At 31.6% G+C, this 6,748-nt stretch overlaps 1 pseudogene; it reads right to left on the bottom strand.

Annotated features, from left to right (window-relative positions):
* Positions 1–3,308: 3,308 nt before the first annotated feature.
* LOC113376190 overlaps positions 3,309–6,748 on the bottom strand; it is an 87,677-nt pseudogene continuing 84,237 nt past the window's right edge.

The raw sequence follows: 6,748 nt of genomic DNA, 5'->3' as shown, positions 1-6,748 counted from the left end.
AACATCATATCGAGAAGGGCAGCCAATGTTCTTTATTAGAACATCATTTTTTAAGAACTGAAACATCTTCTGTATTTTGCTTGTTTTTGGTTTATTTTAATTTTTTGAAGCTCGCTCGTAGATTACTGGTTAGAGCTACTAGATTTAAATCAGAAGTTCCAGGTTATATACCCACCTTGGACACCATGATGCCCTGACACCAGGTTTACTTGAAAATATAGACAGTGAAGTCGTGGGTTTCCAAGTAAAAATAGCTCTAACCCACTTATGCTGCATCAATGCAAAATTCTTTAGTATTACAAACATTTTAATAATAAATTCAACACATATCGAGGAGGACAGCCAATTTTCTTGATTAGGACATCATCTTGTTTAAGCACAACAACATCTTCTTTATGTTGCTTGCTTTTGGTTCATTTTATTTTTTTCGAGCTTTCTCGTAAATTGGTGGTTAGAGTAATGGGATTTAAATCAGAAGTTTGTGGTTAGACAAACGCCTTAGACACCATGATGTCCTGACACCAGTCTTCACTTGGAAATTTAGATAGTAAAGTGATGTGTTTCCAAGTAAAAAAAGCTCTAAATCAGTATTGCTGCATTTACAAAAAAATCTTCAGTATTACAAAAAATGTAATAATAAATTCATCATGAAGATAGGCCAACCGTTTGAGTTGCCATAAAGCCTGGTCATTAAAAGAAGTCAGCACAACAGCTGGAACTCTGCTCATCGAATAAAAAAATCAAGATTTTCAATACTTTTGAGATCTGGATTATCTTCTTTACTAGGATTTGTTCAAACTCATTTAAAATCCATAATAATACAGCAATTTAGATACTATTATTTCACTAATCCAATTTATCCAGGAAACCTAAACCAAACCAAATAGTCGTAGAATACAATTTTTTCACAAACAAGAAAAAATTATAATAATAACACGTTAATCACCACATCAGCCATGTTGGACATGTATGACTGACATGCCCGATTTGGTAGAAGAAAAAAAGTTGTAATATAGGGCTATGTCAGTCATATATGCGTGACATTAAAATAGGTTTTTTTTTCAAAAATTTTGCCAATTTTTTTTTGATATATTACGTTTCTTGCATACATTTTTAGCTAAATTATCTAGTACTGTAGTTACCATCGCCCATGTGATAACTTTTCTGATATTATCGATTAACGTGTTCAAGTACTATAGACTAGAATGCAGAATAATTTGCAAAAATAATTTGACCCAAGAAATATACCAGTACAGTTTTTAATATGTGTATATGTGTTCTTATACATTTATTTAAAAACACTTATTTTCCGAGTAAAGTTAACATATGTCCATAACATATAATGTGTTTATGTGAGCACGCATTTTTACATTTAAGAATAGGGTATATTCAGGACGGTTTAGTGCATAAGATATCTATAAAATTGTTACAAATACATAAATATTTATCATTTAATTACTTTATATTTATATATGATAAAATAAATTCGTTCATATGTCTCCACATCATTAGATGTGATCAATTTCCAGAAAAAGCGCAAATTTTTGCAAGGAAAAATGTGCCGTATGTCAGCATACAGTCTTATTTGTATGAGTTAACTTATCAGGATAATTTGCAAACATTTAATACATATTTAATCTTTTTCTTGTTTCGAAGAACTATCATAAGTGGCGGCTCATATCAAGTTGAAATCAGATATTCAATTGTTAATTTCTCACAAAAGATAATAGATTGAAAATATGATCGGGACATATTGTATTTCCTATTGTATGGGATTTGATAAAATTCGCATGTCCAAGAACTTGATACGATACGCAAATTATTTTGTCTGCTGTTTCGATAACATGCTTTATATAATCGTATTAATTATAATAACATCTTTATTACAACGATCAATGTTCATTGTTTAGTTTAGCCTTTGAAAATAATCTCATTGTCATTTGCGTAACAATAGAAGTTAGGCGACTTCGAAGAACAATAACATTAATAAATATTTAGTTTCCACAGCTAAATATTTTCAGAAAATGACAATACCGTATTCAATTATTGATTTTGTTATCAAAATTCACCGATCAACTTTTTTTTGTTTTTGTTTTAAGAGTCTTAATTTTTTTCAAAAGCTATTACTTTTTTTATAAAATAGTATAATTTTTGTTTATGATAAACTATAATATATAATATATCTATCTATCATTAACGTCGAACAAAGATGTCTACACGATAAACCGAGCGATGGTAAAGGGATTGATTTTGTGCTGCGACAATTGAGTCAAGATCTTGTGGATCAATTCTAGGATAAAATAGAAATGTTATGGTAATGCTATGTTACGGGTCTATCTTCGTGTATGTTAGAAGTTACAAACTATCAAAAAGATATTGCTTGGCGATCAGCCGTTTTACACATGAAACCTAACCTACAAAACGCACAAACGTTCTCTCACTTTTAAGCCTTTTATATAATTCTGTTCAATTTTCTTTGAAGGTGTTATGCTATTTCTTTACCAGAACGCAAAAATAAAGAACCGGTTTAAAAATGAGTTCTCGTATTTGTTTCAGTTCGGTTTGAGTTCCAGTTCAGCAGATAAAAAATTTTGCGAACTCCGGTCCACGGTTCGGAGAAACAAGCCGGTTCGTTCCGGTTCGGGTTCGGTTAAGAACCCTTGTTTTAATAATTTCTACATATTAAAATTGCCGAAAATTTGGAAAAAGAGCATTTCTTATAATGTTTTTTTCTAATACGTCAGCCAATTGTTATCAGAAATTAAATTATATTAAATCATCTTTAGTTCCGGAACGCGTTCCTGTCCAAAAAAGAAGTACTGGTGCGAGGTTCCGGAGCGTTCCGGCTCGATAACGCCTCTGGCTTTCTTCATAATTAACTTATTGTTAGTAACAATTAGCACTTGTGTCAGGCAGTCAAAAAGTTCGTTTTTATAATTTTTGCTAATTTTTATAAAAATAAAAATAAAAGTTCAAAATTATTAATGGAGAGGCTATTTTAACCCTTCTATATCAACCATTTATTGCAGCGTTTCTCAAACTTATTCCTTCCATCGCCCCCTTTGAAGATCAAAATTTTTGTATCGCCCCCCTACCAAATTTTTTATACAATCTCTGAAAACTGTTTCTTTTATTACTTTTATTAATATAGTTATAGTGTGATATATTAGTTGATGCAACCTTACATTCTAAATTGAACATTTTTACCAGTGAAAGCAAATAAAACGCAACTTTATGACATTAATCATATATTTTATATATTATAATCAAATTAATATAAACAGTATATAAAATTTTATTTTCAAACTCTAATGAGAAGGATGAATTTGATGGTTTTTTACAAGTTTGTCAATATCAGGTTCCATTGCACTCAAAAACAGTCGTAAGTCACCGCGTTTGGTAATTTGCAACTGATTTCTGTTTTTAGTAAGTAGCATTGTCACAGTGCTAAATCCACGTTCACACAAATATGACGATGGAAATGCTAGTAAAAATTTTTGAACAACCAACCACAAGCCAGGATATAAGTGCTGAATTGACTTCTGTAGCCAAAATTGTTGGTATCCATCTTTAAATTTGATTTTTAACTCTTCATTTGTTGTTAATTCTATAAGTTCTTCTTCTAGCTGGGCTGATGCTTCTACATTTGCATTTGAAAAAGGGTCTAATACCCAGCCTGGTATTTCCAAATTCAAAATATCTTGAAATCTTTCAATAAAATTTTCATGAAGATTTTCCAAATGTTGGCAGTACACGAGCAAGTCTTCGTTGCACGATACCGATAAATTTGGAAAATTATGAAACTCCCGTCTGCCAATATTTTTCTTATGTAATAACAGTTTTGCTATAAAAGCAGCGATGATATTTTTTGTTTTTATTAAATTTAAGCCATCGCCTTGAAGTTGTAGATTCATATTGTTGAGTAATGCATAAAGATCTGTGAGATATGCTATATCATTTTTTGATGATATCAGGTCTTTACACAACTGTGTGTCCTTATTTTCTAAAAACTCAACAACGGAGTCAAAGAGATTGTAAAAACGGGTCAGACAATTTCCTTTTGATAGCCAACGCACTTCTGTGTGAAATAACAATCTGTTGAATTCTTCATCATTAGCGGTACACAGCTGATTGAACAATCTCTCATTTAAAGAGTTGTGTCGGATTTTATTAATAGCTCTGATGACATGTTGCAATGCTTGATGCAATCGTTCACTTAAGTTTTTGGCAACTAGATGCTGTCGATGTATCACGCAATGCACAGCAAGAACATTGGGAATTTTATTTTTTAGGTAGGCTATGAATCCTTTTTGACAACCCCTCATAGCTGGAGCACCATCAGTAGCAACTGATATAATATTCTTCAATGGAATATCTTTCTCATCAAAAAACTTTTCCAATGTTTTGAATATGGTTTCTCCTTTTGATCTGTCTCTAAATTTCTAACAAATAGAAGTTCTTGGCATACTTCTTCATCTTTAATGAACCTCACGTAAGTCAACAACAATGCTTCATTATTTGGTAAAGTAGACTCATCCAATTGGAGTGAAAATTTACAAGACTTCAAATGATTGCATAATAATTCTTCAATATTTTCAGCCATTTCATCAATTCGTCTTTGCACAGAACTATTACTCAAAGGAATTTTGCGAATATATATCTGCTGCTGGTTTATGTAGCACAGTAGTTATAACTTCTTTTACTGCTGGCAAAATTATTGATTCTCCAATAGTGTGTGGTTTACCTGTTTGGGCAATTAACCGAGAGATATTGTATGACGCTCGAAGTCCGTCATCGTCCTGCTTAGCAGCTACAGAAAAAAGTTTTGACACACTAGGCTGAGCAATATACATCTTTTCCAGATTTCGAAAGTAATCAACATTTTATCCTTCTTATCCGGATGCATTCTATTCAATGATCTTGAAGTCTTGAGGGCTTCATTGCTTCATTTGAAAATGTTTTTGAACACAGAAGGCATAAAGGCATACATGGGTTTACAGAATTTTCTATGAATCCATATTTAATATATTCTGCATTGTACTGACGCATCTTTTTTTTGCTTGCGACATTTTTTTTTTAAAAATTACGCGAAAAATGTTGGGTGCAATCACTTTTAAAAGTTAATTTAGTGAACTGTATATATAGAATTACCGTCACCAAAAAAAAGGAATAAAAACAACTATTATCTTTGCGAAATATCTTGATCTAATTTACATGCTTCTGCACTCTACTCTACTTTTCTAGACTGTTTCAATTTATAATATTACAGATATTATATGCAAAAATTTTTAAATATTAAAATTACCGTAGTTAAAGGTGCACTCCCCCCCGTCGGGAGATTTGTATGTACCGCTATCATTGCGGGGTTGTCTATACCTGGTGAATTAGTCTATCTTTATGGAGTATATGTTTTTGAGAACAGGTATTACATCTATATCTTTTAAAGCAATTGTATTGTAAATGACCCTTTTTTAAACAATTAGAACATATACCCTTGCCGCTAATAAAACTTTCCGATCAGATTACGTCATGGAAAGAAATTTGGAACAGTTTATTATAGAATGATTATCTTTGCATGCATTGTCAATATTAATTGATCGGAAGAATAAATATTTTTTTTACAATTGTGTTTAATAAAAGTATTTAAATTTAATCTCCCTAATGCCGTTTTTCATTGGCCTAAAAATGCAAAAATTTCCAACACAGTCGGTAAATGCTTTTGGGATATGTTAGTATTTAACTCCAAGTGAGTTGAAAATTGGTATATTAATTTTTGGTAAAAAGCTATAAAATGGCATCAAAATCATTCAAATACCATGGAAACACGACCAAACATTGAAAGTACCAATTAATCGTTGGGATACAAATTCTGGTAAACTTTAAAATGTAAAGTAAATACAATACAACAACCAACATTTTTCGCGAGGCCTTTCATCGCCCCCTGGAGTTCAATATCGCCCACCAGGGGGCGATATCGCCCACTTTGAGAAAGACTGATTTATTGTATTTAAATTTTATACCCGCTATGTTCATATAAGCATACTCGAATATATCACTTTAGATATTTGATGAGTATTTGTAATTTTATTGTGGAGTAATTAAGAAGGTTCAATAAGAACCTAAACTTTGGATGAATTAGCTAAATCCGGGACAAATATGTATGTTTTTACAAAAACCCAGGACACAAGGTGAAATCCGGGACTATAGCGCATGGTCGCCTTAGCAAACATCAAATAACAATGAAGTGGAATTTCCTGATGTCTTTTTGATAACACGTACGTAAAGTTAGGTTTTATGTATAAAACGCCTGACAGCAAGTACGTAGTTTTGTATCAGTTTGTTTACCAATTCATACGAATATAGACCCGTGACATAGCATTACCATAACATTTCTATTTTATGCGAGAATTGGTCCCTTGATCTTTTCGAAACGTTTGTTTCTTTTCGCATATTTGTTATTAATCTCGCAGTGTTTGGCATGTTTTGTAACACTTCCAAATATTTAAAAACATGAACAGCTCGCACGGTTTACGAGTAGTAGATTCACACCACATTCAAATAACTATGATTAATCTGATTAACATTAAATCGGATGTTGGAACAATTAAACCATACTATACATCTTTGCCTAACATATTTAACCATTTAATTATATGTTTGATTTTTTAAAGACAAGTATCACATTCAAACATGTATACAGGAAAACATTTTTGGGGTATATTTTGTAGTCAGAAAATTACGGCGGTAT

Source organism: Ctenocephalides felis, unplaced genomic scaffold (assembly GCF_003426905.1).
Source record: "Ctenocephalides felis isolate EL2017-DRISC unplaced genomic scaffold, ASM342690v1 CF-g0.4_SCAFFOLD_01886, whole genome shotgun sequence".
In the NCBI taxonomy this organism is placed as follows: Eukaryota; Metazoa; Arthropoda; class Insecta; order Siphonaptera; family Pulicidae; genus Ctenocephalides; species Ctenocephalides felis.
Note: the sequence above shows the minus strand (reverse complement) of the source record. Positions and strands in the feature narration are given on the sequence as shown.